The following is a 17,138-nucleotide window of genomic DNA, read 5'->3' as shown; positions in this document are numbered from 1 at the left end:
ACCAGCAACCTTTCTTTCCTGCTGTACCCTTTCACGCACTTCACCCTCCAAACATCCATCCTTACTCATCACACTACCCAAGTACTTAAACGTACTCACATTTTCCAATTCCTCACCATCCAACCTCGCAGTACATTCACTGAATTCATCTCTCTCAAAGACTATCACTTTACTCTTCCCTACATTCACCTTTAGATTCCGTTTCTTACACACTCTCCCAAACTCATCCACCAAGCCTTGCAGCTCCCCTTCGTCTTCACTCAACAACACAGTATCATCTGCAAACAACAGTACAGGGAGTTTCCAAACACTATCCTCTCTCACCACGGCCACTCCAACATCCACTACCCTACCTTGTACCTCTTTTATTACCCCATCCATGTACAGATTGAACAACCATGGAGACATGACACATCCCTGTTTCAACCCAACTTTCAAAGAGAAAAATTCACTTAGTTCACCATCCACACGCACTGCAGCCTTCGCACCATCGTAAATACTCTTCACAGCATTCAACAACTTCCCATCTACTCAATATATTCTTAACACTTTCCACAATCCTTGTCTATCCACCCTGTTATATGCTTTCTCCAAATCCATGAAAGCCGCATACAACTTCTTTCCCTTCTCTAGAAACTTTTCCACTAAAGATCTAACAATGAATATCTGATCTACACAACCTCTTCCCTTCCTAAAGTCTCCCTGTTCTTCTCCAACTAATTTCTCTGTTCTTTCTCTAACTCTGTCAATAAGTATCCAACCATACACTTTTCCTATTATACTAAGAAGACAAATGCCCCTATGATTACCACATACTTCTTTTTCCCCTTTTCCTTTGTACAAGGGAATAATTATACCTGACTTCCAATCCTCCGGGACTCTACAGTACCTTCCTCCCAGGCCAATCTGCACATCTTCCACATCCATTCTACTACTATCTCTCCCCCATGCTTCAGCATTTCACCACACACTCAAATCAATTCCTGGGGCTTTCCCCGATTTAATTTTCTTCATTGCTTCCACAACTTCTATCCTACTGATTTCTTCCTGTCTTCTCACCTCCCTCCTTCTCCCAGCCATTACCCAGCCACTTATACTTGCATTACTTCCATCCTCTATGTTCAACAATTCCTTAAAGTGTTCTCTCCATCTGCTCACTTTTTCTCCCTTCTCCACTAGTAATCTACCATTTTTATCTTTCACTCCCCTGCTAACTTCACTTCCACCCTGTCTTACTCTTTTCACCTCTTTCCAGAACATTTTCTTACAGTCCCTCCACTTTACACTCAAATTCCTTCCAAATTCCTCATCCACTCTCTTCTTACTCTCTCTTACTAATCTTTTCACCTCTCTCTTTCTTCATATAACTCTCTCTTCCGCCTCTCAACTTCTTCCACGCCCTATTTCTCATCCATTCATTGTATGCTTTCTTCTTTTGTGCCACAGCCTGTCTCACCTCTTCAGTCCACCACGCTGTTCCTTGCACCCCCCTCCGTCTTCTCTTCCTTCCACACACCACATCACATGCTGCACATATTTCTTCTGTAAATATCCTATAATTATATATATATATATATATATATATATATATATAATGTATGGAAATATATATATCATACATTTATTCATCATCCAATCCTACGTTGCCCCATGAGGAGCATAGGCACCCTGGTATTTAAGACAAGAGAGAGAGAGAGAGAGAGATCCGTCATCCAATCCTACTTTGCCCCATGAGGAGCTTAGGAGCCCAGGGCTAGGCAAATTGGTCCTGACATTTAAGATAGGAGTAACCAGCCTCACTCATCCCTGAGTGGCATTACATGAGCAATAAACCCCAACCACCCCTTGGATATAAACCTTCACCAGCTCAATCTGACTGGAGCACCGAAATTACCCACTAAACCACCAGGCGCCAAATTTTGGTTATGTGGTTACCACCCAGTGTAGTACATGGTTTCCTGGTGTACAGGAAACTATTTGGTTTGTCACTCAGTGTCGAGTCACCCACAGGCAGAAGGAAGAGGAAAGAATGAAGGAAAAGAAAGACAGAGGAGGGAACGTAAAGTCACCTGTAGGCAGAAGGACGAGGAAAGAATGAAGTAATGAAAGAAGGAAGAGGATGAAAGAAAAGATAGATGGAGAAGAGGAAAGGGCAGACACCCGAGAGCAGCACTACATCGAGTGAGTGGATGGTTAGTGCTCCTACTTACCACCAATATACAGTATATATATATATATATATATATATACACACACACACACACACACACACACATATATATATATATATATATATATATATATATAAACATACATACATACACACACACAATCTATCCTCGTCTAACCAGGGTTGGCACCAAAGTGGGTAACCCAGTTTTACCCATTGGGGTTTTTTCAGTAAAACCTTTTTTTTTTTTTTTTTTTAAATGCTAGGAAGAAGGAACCAAAAGCCATGAGCCCACAAAAACTGTTCCTTCCAAGAGAAAAACAAAATACAAGGGAGAGCCAAATTCAAGATCCAAGATACAGGAGGAGGCCGTTGAACGGGCCGAACAGGGTAGTACTCCCGAGGGGAATGGGAATGCTGGTGATAGGGAGAACTGGAGCTCCTGTTTCACTAGCTACCTAACCATCCCCCTTTGCTGACCTTTTCAGTGTGACTAACATGGAGAGTAGACCAGCATACTCTCCCAAACATTTCCTCTAACTATCTATGCACTACACCACATGCACTTTACATTTCACACAACGTATCCCACTACGTTACAGGGGTTGGCGCCAGCAAGGGCATGCAGCCAGAAAACTTTGCCCCCACTACCTAGTGGCGGACTTCTGGGGGGAGGCATGGCGGGGGTTCCGCCGGCATAGATCGTGGGTCCAGGGCAAGATGGGGCTTGGGCCTGTGCTAGAGGGTACAGGGCATTGCGGTTCCCAGGCTGCCGCTTCCGCCCAATAGAGAGGGGCCCGAACCTGGGAGTAGCGTCCCAGGAGGCTGCCCTATCAGTGGGTGTATAATGGCGGAATAGTTGCAGTGCCAAGGCGCGCTTGGAAGGTGTCCCTGCAGCTGTCCTGGCAGGGTGCCCCGAGGCCACTACCACAGCCACTGGTAAGCAGGTGGGCTAGGGGTCCCAGATCCATTGCCAAGACCTGGGACTGTGCAGTGAATGGGACCTGTGCTGTCTGTCCTCCTTTATTAATACTGAAGATGACAAAACAAAATAAGTTTCAAAGCAAGCCTGAGGACAGTAAATCACCCATGGGGATGAGGGTGGGTTAATGGAATGTGGGAAGTTTGAGGGGAAGAGCGGGGGAAGTCGTTGAGGCATTCAGTAGGAGGTGAGTGGATGTGGCGTGCTTGCAGGAAGTCCTGTACAGGGGTGGATCAGCCAGAAAGATTGTTGGGAAGGACTGTTGCTGTAAGTTGTTTTGGCAGGGGGGGACAGACGGATATGGAGGTGTTGGTGTGATGGTTGCGGAGAAATGGGTGGAATATGTTATGAATGTTTTGAGTGTAAGCCATAGGATATTGGTAGTGAATATTCTGTTGGGTAGAAAGATAGCTGCGATTATATCGGCATATGCTCCACAGGCAGGATTGGATGAAGCAGAGATAGATAGATTTTGGGATGATTTAATACGCGTAGTGGGTGGTATCCAGGATGATGAGATAGTGATTTTGGGAGGGGACTTAAATGGTCATGTAGGTGAAGCAGCACAAGGTGATGAAGGAGTGCATGGGGGATGTGCGTATGGTCTAAGGAATGCAGAAGGGGAAAGGATACTCGAGTTTGGGGAGGCAACGAACATGATTGTGTGCAACACTTATTTTAGGAAAAGAGACAGTAGGTTAATTATGTATGAGTCTGGGGGAAATAGCAGTCAGATAGATTATTTTCTGGTTAGGAGGGCCGATAGGAGGTTAGTGAGGGATGTTAAAGTTATAGGAAGTGAGGAGTGTGTGCAGCAGCACAAACTGTTGATTTGTGATATGGTGCTTAAAGAACAAGTGATGAAAAAGAGGACTTAGGTACCTAGGAGGAAAATATGGAAGCTGAAAAACCAAGTAGTAAGGGATGCCTTCTATAGCGAGTTGAGGAGAGTGGTGGCTGAACAGGGAGCTGTAGACAGAGGCGTTAATGAACGGTACAGACCCCTCAAGAACAATTTATTGAGATTTACTGATGTAACGTGCGGTTGGACACGAGGACCACCAAGACATAAAGTAACCTGGTGGTGGGATGAGGGTGTAAAAGCTGCAGTTAAGGAGAAAAGAAGGCTTTTCCGGGAATGGAAGAAGGGTGGTAGCAAAGAGGAATATTTGGCTGCCAAGCGAAGGGCTAGGAGAGAGGTATACAGGGCAAAGTCTGAGTCAGAGTGACTATTACTTGATAACTTAAATCATGGGGAAAGGAAAAATATGATATTTAGGGTGGCAGGTCAAGTGAAGAGGGATAATCGGGATATTATAAGTGAGCAGTGTGTGAAGAATGATGAAGGAAGGGTAGTGGTGAACAGTGAGGATATTAAAGATGTATGGAGAGAGAATTATAACCGGTTGTTGAATAAGGAGTTTGACTGGGACAGGGAAGGTTTGGAGCCAGCAGATCCAGTGTCTGGCCCTTGGCCTTTGATTGATACTGCTATTGTGAGTGAGGCAATAGGCAGGATGAGGGTGGGGAAGGCGCAGGTGTGTCTGGGTTGACTGCCAAAATGTTGAAGGTCTCAGGTGATATAGGGGTGAGTTTAGTCACTGACCTGATACAGTAAATAGGTTTATTTATGAGTGTGTTGTCCCAGATGATTGGCTGAAGAGTGTAATTGTAAATGTGTATAATGGGAAGGGTGATGCCCTGGAAAGAGGAAATTATAGAGGTATAAAGCTTTTAGATCAGATAATGATGGTAATGGAGAGGGTTTTAGATGGTATGATTAGAGAAAAAGTGAATATTGATGAGATGCAGTTTGGGTTTATGCTAGGTAGGGAGACCATTGACGCTATATTCATTGTTCGACAGCTTCAGGAAAAATATATTGGTAAGAGACGGGATCTTTATTTTGTTTTTGTTGATCTGGAAAAGGCCTTTGACAGAGTCCCTAGAGAGGTGGTGAAGTGGGCAATGAGAAAGCTTGGCTTGGAGAAGTGGCTGGTTAGGGTGGTTATGGCAATGTATATGGGTGCTCACACCCAGGTAAGAGTGAATGGAGATTTGAGTGATGAGTTTTCCGTGAATGTTGGTGTGCATCAGGGGGTCAGTCTTGAGTCCCATGTTGTTTATTATGGTACCTGAAGCCCTTTCACGTGACTTTAGAAACGGCCTCCTGTGGGAGTTGTTGTATGCTGATGATTTGGTGTTGATTGCAGAGAACGAAAGGGAGGCGGAGGAAAGGTTTAGGAAGTGGAGAGATGGTATGGGGCACAAGGGTTTAAGGGTAAATGCAGATAAAACAAAAGTGATGATATCAGAGTTGGTGGCAGTACTGTCAAAGACGAGGGAGAGTGGCCATGTGCAGTTTGCCACAAGGGCATGGGAAGTAATTCCATCCTGTGCGGTGTGTGTGATGAATGGGTGCATAAGAGATGTAGTGGTATCAGAGGTAGACTGCGAAATAATGCTGATTTTGTGTGTATGGCGTGTCGGGGTGAGCAGGTGGAGATTGTCAGACGTGAAAGGATTGAACTTGCTGGTGAATCTCTTGACTGTGTGGAAGAGTTTTGTTATTTGGGAGACATGTTGTGTGCTGGAGGTGCGGCTGGAGCTAGCTCTGTGGCTAGGGTGAGAAGTGGTTGGAAGAAGTTCAGGGAGCTCTTGCCTCTCCTGACATTGAGAGGACTCTCCCCACGTGCTAAGGGGTCTTTGTATGCAGCATATGTTAGGAGTGTAATGCTGTATGATAGTGAGACCTGAGCAGTGAAGGAGGAAGATATTCGCCGGCTCAGACGTACAGAAATGACAATGATTAGGTGGATGTGCAGTGCGTCCCTGCGTCCAAGGCCTGGAGGGACTGGGTTTACGATGGAAGAGTTGAGAGGTAGGATGGGACTGGAGTGTATTGGTGTTGTGATGAGGAGAGGTAGATTGAGATGGTTTGGACATGTGGAGAGGATGGGAGATGATAATTGGGTGAGGAAGGTGAGAAGTGTTAATATTGGGGGTGGGATCATGAGGGGTAGACCAAGAAAGACATGGGACAAGGCCATTGTGACCTCAGGGTTAAGGGACTGAACAGGGAGGCTGCAATGGATCGTGCAGCGTGGAGAGCCGCCATTAGGTGACCAAGGCTGACACATGCAAGCATGTTGGAGCCTTTAAAAACAAAACGATCATTTCAAGATGCCTGGACACGCTGCTTTTGAAAGACTGGAGATCATAGGAAGCAGGAAATATATATATATAATGCCTGGACACGCTGCTTTTGAAAGACTGGAGATCATAGGACGCAGGAAATATATATATATATATATATATAGTGTATATATATATATATATATATATTATATAAATGGTATATTTCAAATTATACAGAAAACTTTATGGGAAAATGAGGATCTTTGGATGGTTGGGGGATAATGGAAAAACCAATGATTTCTGATATATAGAAATGAAGAATCAAAATAGTTCAGAAAGTACAAAATACTGGGGTTCAGAAATCTCATTGATGGATCCTCTTCATACCTGAAAACGAACTTTTATACACTTTTACAAAATGACTGAATCAGATCAAAGGTAGGTAAAAAATCTGCAAAATTTTACAAAACATCACACTAGAATCCTAAGAAATAATAATGTGAATCAATTCATTGTACAGTTCTAATCCAACTTCTGTGACGTTTCTTCCACTAATTAAAAATAAGTGAGATATTGTTGAGTCTAATGCGTGCATGTGCTGCCAGTTTGTTAAGTCTTGCCGAATAAAAGCACTGCATTTTTGTTTCTTGGTGGTGCATTATGGTCATATGCGGTATACTTTTGTTTTCACTGGTGCATTACAACTCTGACTCAACCAATTACAGGGCTGGAAGTGGGTCTGTCATGTGTTTTCAAATCTGAAATCAAAGCCAAGATGGACTCCACTGATAAATATAGATAATATTGGAAACCGGTCTCACGCACGAATGAAACAGATCCCAGTTAGGTTAAGTGGCGTTTGGGTAGGTCAATGCCTAAAATGGCTTGAAATTCATTCACTTGCTTACTTTCACCATTAAGTGGAAGAGAGGGAAGCTAGGTTGAGGCTAATGCTTCCAAAGACATTACACTATAGACTCACAGTATCTCTCTCATTTTTCAGAAGAATCATCACAGAAAAGTAAACTCACAACTGTGCAACAAACTGATTCACATTATTTCTTGGGAGTTAGGTATTGAGGTTTCGCAAACACTATTATTATTATTATTATTTGGGGGGGGGGGGAGAATGTTTACAAAACCTTAACTTTTAAGAGGTGGTCCTGTCAAGAATTAGCAGTGGCACCAATGTCTGGATGCTCCATAGTGGTGACATGTGGAGGTGTAGGAGGACTATTGGGCCTTGGGATAGGTGACTGCCCCCAAGAAATAGGCCCTGAGCCTTTGCCCAGAGTCGGACACGTAAAATATATATATATATATATATATATATATATATATATATATATATATATACAAGCATTCTCCCTATCCTCTGAAAGGAGGGTGGTGGACTGCATTACGTACAATTTCTGCCACCAGTCCACCGGGTTCACGTTACAATTATCCTGGAACCACAACGGTCAACACCGCAGTACCATACGTAGCAAAAACGCGTTACACAAACCAAAAACTATCCCCAGAATCCTGCCTCACACATGCTGCCTATCATGGGGCATCTATGTCTTCTCAAAACCTAACTTCATTACTAATCGGTGCAATATCGTGTTCACTTAGTTACACACGTGACACCTTCGGCGGACTCCGGAGGCAAGTATAGCTAAATTCCGCCCGGGGTCAGTCAATTTAGCTTGGGCATAATTATTTTATTATTCGTAGAACTAATCGTTTCAAAAGTACCCGCCACACAGTAAAGTATCGAATATTGAGAAATATATATTGAACCACAAATAAAGCTGCTAAACTTGCCTTGGTGTTCTAATGCATCCATGGCCCTGGGAGTGTCAAGGATTACAAACAGCACTCCATACTAAAGCGCTTCATTCACCAGGCAAAAAGAGAACTACTGTACAGTATTCAGAACCATGCTCACTGAAATATGCCAGACTCAAATTTACTAATTATTCAAGCCCCCGGATTACCTTACCGGTTTAACTATCTACACAATACCGAAGACAATCGCGTTTAAATTTTGTCATGTGCTCCTCTACATGGTTCACCTGACCAACTCGATCCCGTCAGTTCTCTTGTTAGTTATAGTCTCATCAACTTCCATGCTTCGCTTTCGTGCATACTCATTTATCCAATCCACCGTCTTCGCCTACCACGCCCCCTCCCAAGGCCCGGTGAGTTGACCTGACTATTCTATAGGCCTAGCCACCTCCCACCTCCAAACGTATTTTATACTCTTCTCATCATCCCATCTGCATACATTTCCCCCGTATGACAATACCATGAGCTCACTCTTCAACCCTACGATTCACATTATTTCTTGCCTAATCCACTCTACACATCACACACTTTCTTCAAATACCAATCCACTGCTGCCGCTCCTTACCTTCCGTTCTTATGTCACATCAAAGTCTCACCCATATTGTATATAGGCATTAAAACACGTTTATTCAATCCTCTTGCAGCCTCCACACTCAGAACTTGTATTTGGTATCAAGGCTTTCATAGCACCATCCACTTTCCTGTGTCACCCCACTTTCAACTTGGAATACCCGGGGCCCCAACACGACAGGTTGAAAGATCTATTGCAGTTCTGGCTCAAAAGGGGTAGGAAAAAATACATGCGCTCCAAGAAGCCACACCCTAATCGCTGGGATATAGGTGTCCGCCCAAGAAGGACACAGGGAGCCGGTGCGCCCCGTGACTGGAAGTTCCTCTAGCCTGAAACTGCCACACCACCACTATCACCAATCGAGTCACGAGTACCAGCAGTGACAAGGGCTCCTCAACTTAGTGTTTGCTAGAGGCAACACAACCGGGTTTGCTAGATGCAGCTTGGCAACGCAGAAGATGTTCCGGTGTTCCAATGTGCTTGCAAGAGGCGGCTTGGCAACACAGAAGGAGTTCCAGACCACACACTCCCTGGTGCCTGGCAGACTTTCCCAATGTGACGCTGAAGCTGGAGCCCCCCCCCCCCACACACATATCCCCTCCCGCAGGTAGAGAGTGCCCTCCTACTCCTGGAAAAGGAATCCTGGGTTTGGTAACAAACTTCTTGTCCCGACTGTTTCAGGTCTCTTCTAACTTCACTGCTAGACCCACTCTGGGCGTAACCACTTAACCTTATCACCAAACTAGGAGGAAGAAAGAGCCAGATATCGGGCCTCCACATTTCCAGAGCCAGGGTCATAGCCTATCTCCCCCTTAGCCTTATCGCCACTAATTCACCACGCCCCAACACCCATACAGAAGTAGAGTTAAACCCTGGTCCCCCTTCCTTTTCCAATGAAAATCCCAGCGGCGAGTGTGTCATATCCGGGACATCTCCCTCCAGATTCCCCCTTCCCAATTCCCCTTGACCCCAAATGACCATTACCTACAGACAGATCTCACAATCTCAGATGTAAAGCTGTGCATAAAGGCTAGTGAAACTGAAATGCGGCAGGGTGGGCCCGACTTAACCACCCCAGGAGGAGAGAATGAGGAGATGACACCCACCCCACAAGGAGATGACAGAGGGGCTGATTTACCTGGGCCAATGTCCAGGCAGCAACGGCGCATCTCCCTCGCGACCCGGTGCCCCTCTTCTGTGCAGCCAGACCACCTGGCAGTGTACAGAAAAGGTACACTCTCCAGCAGAGGGAATGCTCACCAGAATCGGGGTGGGACTTGCAGTAGCAAGCTCCCAAGCACACCCTCGGACGCCAAGTCCTCTGGATCGGCTCCACATTTGACTGAGGACTCAGGAGCCTCTACAGCTGAGTTGCTATTCCCCTGCCGAGACTGAAGGAAGGCACGCTCCGTCAGAGCTATGGCGAAAGCCGAGAAAGTACGTCCGACCTCTTCCTCCCGACATTACAGGCACAAGACCTTCCCACACGGAAGGAGGGCACACTCCATCGGAGCTGTGGCATAAGCCGCAAGAGTTCGTCCGACCTCGTCCTCCGGGCGTCCCCGAGACAGGTAACTCTGACCCGATGACGGTAGGGCACGCTCCGTAGGAGCTGTGGCGAAAGCCAAGAGAGTACGTCCAACCTCTTCCTCCTGACGTCCCAAGGGCAGGAGCCCCTAGCCCTATGACAGGAGTGCCCCTGCTCCACGTAGGAGCACAGGCAGTGCCCAACAGGGCTGCCTGATGACAGGAGTCACCTCTGCCTCAACCTACCGCCCTGGGGTTAGAGCGAGGTGCCCCCCTTTCCAGCTCTCTCCTTGGAAGGCTGGAGTCTCTCCCCCTACAGGCTCTCCACCTGAGTCCGGACCAGACAAGGCGTCTCTGAGGCCTGGGATCCAGTCCCTCCAGCCCGGGCCACCCCAGGTGCTGACGGGCTCCGCAAGGACCAGAGGCCGCAGCCCTACCCTATCGGCCTACCCCTGCAGCAGAGGCCGCAGCCCCCAGAGCCAGCAGACCTCCCCCAACATGAGTGGCCGCAGTTCTTCCCTGACGGCCACCTCACTCCAGTGGCACCCTCCTCCCAGCCGACCCTCGGCCCGGGCCTCCGCCGGACCCCAAAGACGACTAAGGGCCAACGACTTATAGCCCGACTCCTGGCCCTCTTAGATCCCAGTCCCAAGAGCCCTGCCTCCTGCAGGGCCAATGCGGCGAGAAAGCCGCCCCATTCCTCCCGGACTAGTGGCAACTCCACGGGTGGCCAGCCTCCCCTGCCTGGCTGCCACCTGGAGCTCCCCGCATAGGTCCCCTTCCCTGAGGGCCGTGGTCCCCCCTCTCCATCAGAACCGTGAGTAACAGGTCTCGTGATCGTATACTTCCCCAGTGTTGTGAGCACCCCCCCCCCCCCCAGTGAACTACCAGTGAACCATTCTCCTGTGTTCCTCCCCCCTATCCCCGTACACGGCACACACTTCCCCCTCCCAATCATAATGTTACCCTCCCTTGCCGATGAATCGAGCCCCTGTGAATCATGTGCGGAGTGTATAACCCCAGCTCCGGGTTGAGACCCCCCCTCCTCAGACGGTGACAGTCGAGCCCGTGTCACTCACGTAACACAGCAATATCTCAGTGTATCTCAGTGCTATACCCTTCCCCCCCTTCTCCTCCCTGCCCCCAGCCCGGCCCCACAGAGATAAACCCTCCCTATCCTCATTAAGCCCCTCTCTCCCCCCCCCACTTCCCTCAGTGTGACCAACGGTATATTCTCGGCCTGTGTGACGCGTGTATAAAGGCTAAGTTAGCTAGGGACTTCCGTACATGTCACGCGAAGATGATGTATTAGCTAGGACCCGTCTATGTCACGCGAACACCTTGGCTTAAGAACTGTCCCTATGGGTATACTGAGTTGTGTTTGCAAATCTGTCTGTGCTGACGTACTATTAGCTATATTGGTGAAATATTGCCTGTGATACTGTGAAGAAATAACCCAGATGTGAGACAAAGATGCTGAACTACGTGGACAGTGATCGAGATCAATATCAGTGTAAGGCATTGTGTAATTTCGACTCAGGTCATAGAATGTTGTGTGTGTATTTGTTCTCTATTAATATATTAGTGTATCTGTTTACTCGTGGTGTTTGTGTTTCCCTTCCTCGCTAGTGCTGACCCGGTCAGGAATTAAGGACCCAGAGTTGCACCGTGACTGGACCCGAGAAGTCGGGACACAGAACACGCTGCATAACAGAAACGATAAATCTTTCGTCTTACCATCTGGAGTTTCTGAGTTTACCCTGTTCTTTTAAGGTGTATCTTGTACTGAGTCACTTCCTCCAAAAATATTATTTACTCTTATCTACATATCAAAACACCATGCTCAGACATCCAAAACACTGCACCAATCAACAAACTCTGTTAATTAAAGCAAACGACAAAGCCCCGTTTCTATACATCATATTCAAGTTATATCCCATTGGAGCCCTGTCCCGAGTATTGGACAGAACTGGGATTTTTCAAGTCTTTATAAAGTAGGGAACCCCCGGGTAGGGACCTATGAGCTTCGCGACTATGAGCCGATAGGCGGAGGGCGGTACGCTTAGTACCCTCGCAGTGCGACGCCTCGCCCAGCACCCCTGGGATCCAATGGGATATACTCCATGCTTCCCCTATCGAAAATCTCTCGAGGCCTGCCCCATCCACGTACATAATGCATAGGCATGGGACCATCACACGTTCATGTCTCAATCCAACACTGAATTAGACAGCTACAGCCTTATGCATGCTTCACTACCATGTAAAAAATTTGTTTCAGAAGCTCCCTATCTACTGTACTCCATACATTCCGAGTACGTAAACACTTCCTTATTACTTCCATACACCTTATACACTTCTTCCAGGTCCATGAATGTCCACTCTCTCATTGCAAATAACTGAGAGAGAGAGAGAGAGAAACCGTAACCACATTTACAATGCGTATATTTGTGAGGATGCTGTAGATTCGGTCCGACTTCCCGCCTTCATATAGTAAGCATCTGTATAACAAGGGTCGTTTAATAAGCAGTTTTAAAGATTTCGCAACATCTCCTCTTTAGCGATTTATTCTGTATATCACATTAATATCCTATTGTATATTACTGGTACAAACACATACGATACTGTGATGGTGTAACAAATCAAAGGGAGAGGTGAAGCCTTGTATACCACCAAAAATAAGGCCATAAACATTCCAGCCAGTGAAGATTTTCGAAATGTAAACACAAATTCTGAGAAATTCTAAAATTCTATATTCAAACAATATAATATAACTCTCCCTGGTTATTCTCATGCCTCCGTGGCACAATCGGTTAGCGCGTTCGGCTGTTAACCGAAAGGTTGGTGGTTCGAGCCCACCCGGGGGCGCAAGTTTTCCTCTTGAAGACTGTACACATGGAGAGCTTACGTAACCTGCAGTATTTGTTGACGTGTACTGTGCAATAGAAGCCTCTGCACTATTATGGCAGGCGAACTCAACTTATGCCCAGTATGAAGAGCCTATTGAGCGTCGGAGGCAGAAGCGAAAGGGATCGACATGATCTCGCATACTCGAAAGACTGGGAACACTATTCAACTTGTACCTGATATAGAAACTTCTGGATCCGACCCAACCTATTACCATTGTGAACTAAGGTCACGATAGCCATGATGACAATGTGAAAAATTAATGTTTTCAAGAAAGTAAAGATTACAGCCACTAGTTGATGACAAAAGCACGAGACCCGAAGGGAGAATGTGTTTTAATATGTAAGGAATGGTCCTTTTGAAAGAATTATACTTGGAGTTCCTCCCACCAATCAAGTAATGTATGAAATTAAATAACATGATCGTACTACTAACAAATAAATTCTGATAACCTATGACTAATTGAGATCCATGTTCCTAACCTTTAAGGTTTCCGTAGTGTAGTGGTTATCACGTGCGCCTCACACGCGCAAGGTCCCCGGTTCGATCCCGGGCGGAAACATAGTTTTAAATTTTGATTATAGTAGCCTAACCTTGGCTGATTAAGATGTGATGCGTGTCAATTCACACACTCACCACCACAGCAGAGTGGCGCAGTGGAAGCGTGCTGGGCCCATAACCCAGAGGTCCGTAGATCGAAACTACGCTCTGCTACAGTGTGCCTTTTGTTAACCGTACCATCGTTCAAAAAATTCGGAGCCTACATATCATTATGCCCCGAGATAAAAAGTGTGGCAATGTGAGGTGTGGTAGACTGTAATGTGACGTAGCTGCGCAGTGTGGTGTGGCAGTGTATGGTGAATGTGTAATGTATGGTGTGGGTGTACCGGCATGGGATGCGACTGAGCGTGGTGTGGCTACACGGGATGTGATAGTTTATGATGTGGTAATATGCGGTGCTTCTGTACATGGTGTCGTGTGGCTGTGTGGGATGTGGCTGCAAGATGTTAGTGAGTGGTGTAGCTGTACGGGATGTGGTAGTGCGTGGTGTAGCTGTACGGGATGTGGTAGTGCGTGGTGTAGCTGTAGGGGATGTGGCTGTGACATGTGGTAGTGAGTGGTGTAGCTGTGTGGGATGTGGTACTGTGGTGTGGCTGTATGAGATGTGGTGTGGCTGTATGGGATGTAGTACTGTGGTGTGGCTGTATGGGATGTGGTACTGTGGTGTGGCTGTATGGGATGTGGTACTGTGGTGTGGCTGTATGGGATGTGGTACTGTGGTGTGGCTGTATGGGATGAGGTACTGTGGTGTGGCTGTGAAACGTGGTAGTGTGTGGTGTGACTGAGATGTGGTAGTGCGTGGTGTGGCTGAGATGTGGCTGTGATCTGTTAGTGTGTGGTGTGGCCGAGATGTGAATGTGTAGTGTGGCTGTGAGATGGCGTAGTGTGTTGTGGAAGAGATGTGGTAGTGTGTGATGTGTATGTGGCAATGTGAAGTGTAGCACTATAAGTTGTGGTCGTGTTTGGTGGCACTATGAAATATGGTGGTGTAAATGTGGCACTATGTGGTAGTGTAAGGTTTGGCACTATGAGATGTGGTCACGTATGGTGTAGCTGTATAAGATGTGGTCGTGTATGGTGTGGCTGTATGAGATGTGGTTGTGTATGGTGTGGCTGCATGAGATGTGGTCGTGTATTCGTGTATGGTGTGGCTGTATGAGATGTGGTCGTGTATGGTGTGGCTGTATGAGATGTGGTCATGTATGGTGTGGCTGTATGAGATGTGGTCGTGTATGGTGTGGCTGTATGAGATGTGGTTGTGTATGGTGTGGCTGCATGAGATGTGGTCGTGTATTCGTGTATGGTGTGGCTGTATGAGATGTGGTCGTGTATGGTGTGGCTGTATGAGATGTGGTCATGTATGGTGTGGCTGTATGAGATGTGGTCGTGTATGGTGTGGCTGTATGAGATGTGGTTGTGTATGGTGTGGCTGCATGAGATGTGGTCGTGTATTCGTGTATGGCGTGGCTGTATGAGATGTGGTCGTGCATGGTGTGGCTGTATGAGATGTGGTCATGTATGGTGTGGCTGTATGAGATGTGGTCGTGTAAGGTGTGGCTGTATGAGATGTGGTCGTGTATGGTGAAGCTGTACGAGATGTGGTCGTGTATGATGTGGCTGTATGAGATATGGTCGTGTACGGTGTGGCTGTACATGTGGTAATGTGAGGTATGACACTAAGAGATCCGTGTGAAAAACCCTGGTGAACTCAAGTTAATAGACTACAATAGACCTGACTGAATCTGAAATGAAAGATACGTAATCCGAGTCTGAACATGGCTGATTAACTGACAATGCACAACAAAACTGCCTCACCTACTGTCTTCTCTGTAAATTTAAAAATCAGCCTCGTGAACACACACACACACACACACCTTCAGCAACACATCCCTTCTTCACTTTCTCCCCCGTCCACACAGCCCTTCCTCAACCACAATACACCACCTTCACTATCTCTTCTGTCTAGGCCTACACACTCCTCGGTCACCCTAACCTACAGTATACACACCTCTTCTTGTTCTCATCTTCATCTCATCCCCCTCCCCAACACACACACGCCTTGGTCACCCTCACCTATACACCTCTTCCTTGTTTTCATCTTCATCTCATCCCCCCCCCCTACACACATACACTCCTGTTCTCACAGCCCCTGCGTCTACAAACTCCATTCCTTCACCTTAACCCACACACACACGCCCTCTCCCACATTACCTAAACGTTCTGCCCTAGCACGCTAACTCCTTAAGAAGAAAAATAAGTAGTTTCGGGTTCCTTTGCTATCTAGCAGAGTGGCGCAGTGGAAGCGTGCTGGGCCCATAACCCAGAGGTCCGTAGATCGAAACTACGCTCTGCTACAGGCAACTTTTTCCACAGAATTCGTGGTTTGTTTACTTCAGTCAAGCTAATTTGCAAAGGTAAATCCGTACGCTGATAAATAACAGGTATGGAAAGGAAATTGTGAACAAATATATATGCAGTGTATAGATTTGTGACCAATAATTACTTTACAATTCTGGGGTTCAGATGGTGAATGATAAAATGCACGACAAAAGCAAACGCAGGAATGAAGATAGGAATGTTTCCCAACGCCGTCCGTGAAATGTTCAAACAGAAGGTTTATACCACACAGTGCGGACGGCCTAAATGAGTTCTTGGTCTCGCCTGGACCCTCTTTCGGGTACAGTCAACCACGCCAATATAATGTGTTCCGTCGGAATGAAACGGTTGCTTCCCCACAATGCAAACCAACTGGAGCCGTTTTAATGAATAATGATGCAACATTAAGAAATAATTCCAAAAATTTACCCGAAATTTGAAATACAACCAGGAACACTGACAGCCCAGTTTAATACTAATTTTCATTATTTTGTCATGTTTTGCTAAGTATGGTAACGTATAAATTTTCGTCATTTTGCATTTAAGCTTCTCAGAACACATGCCTCCGTGGCACAATCGGTTAGCGCGTTCGGCTGTTAACCGAAAGGTTGGTGGTTCGAGCCCACCCGGGGGCGGAAACATTTTTCTTGAAACGTAATTTCTACGCCATATAAGATGTGTATCACCCAAGTTCCGTAAGGTGAATGACCCAGTCACTCTGTTCACATAAATACTCCTTGTATGCAGCATCAGCGGTGCCGTTATCACCATTCTTCATAAAACGTCACAAGAAAGTGTAGTAGTGTACTGTGGTGGTCTGATGTAGGTTAGTGGTGTAGTATAGTGTGGTGTGATGCTGAAAAGGGGTCTGAGTCAAACTGCGTGAAGCTAGTGTAATGTAGTCCATCACGCTACACAAGATGAGGACCCTAGTGAGGACGATTGTGGTACTCCTGGCCGTGGTAGTGCCAGGTGAAACTCCTAACTCCCCTATCCAGTTTCATCAGATGATGTATTTTCTGCTCCATTCTTCCCAACCCCGGACGATTTTATTGTACTTCAATCCGATGACTTTC

The 17,138-nt window shown here is 46.4% G+C and overlaps 5 non-coding genes across 5 annotated transcripts; all 5 read left to right on the top strand.

Moving 5' to 3' along the window:
* The first annotated feature begins 13,012 nt into the window (after positions 1–13,012).
* On the top strand, positions 13,013–13,086 carry TRNAN-GUU (transfer RNA asparagine (anticodon GUU)). The gene has a single exon. It is a non-coding gene; the product is annotated as a tRNA-Asn (tRNA).
* A 528-nt stretch (positions 13,087–13,614) lies between these two features.
* Positions 13,615–13,687, top strand: TRNAV-CAC (transfer RNA valine (anticodon CAC)). The gene has a single exon. It is a non-coding gene; the product is annotated as a tRNA-Val (tRNA).
* An 80-nt stretch (positions 13,688–13,767) lies between these two features.
* TRNAM-CAU (transfer RNA methionine (anticodon CAU)) lies at positions 13,768–13,839 on the top strand. The gene has a single exon. It is a non-coding gene; the product is annotated as a tRNA-Met (tRNA).
* A 2,129-nt stretch (positions 13,840–15,968) lies between these two features.
* On the top strand, positions 15,969–16,040 carry TRNAM-CAU (transfer RNA methionine (anticodon CAU)). The gene has a single exon. It is a non-coding gene; the product is annotated as a tRNA-Met (tRNA).
* A 583-nt stretch (positions 16,041–16,623) lies between these two features.
* On the top strand, positions 16,624–16,697 carry TRNAN-GUU (transfer RNA asparagine (anticodon GUU)). Its single transcript has one exon. It is a non-coding gene; the product is annotated as a tRNA-Asn (tRNA).
* Positions 16,698–17,138: the final 441 nt, after the last annotated feature.

Source organism: Coenobita brevimanus, chromosome 67 (assembly GCF_032717465.1).
Source record: "Coenobita brevimanus isolate Jiangsu-jjx chromosome 67, ASM3271746v2, whole genome shotgun sequence".
Lineage (NCBI taxonomy): Eukaryota > Metazoa > Arthropoda > Malacostraca > Decapoda > Coenobitidae > Coenobita > Coenobita brevimanus.
This window is presented reverse-complemented; position numbering and strand designations above follow the sequence as displayed.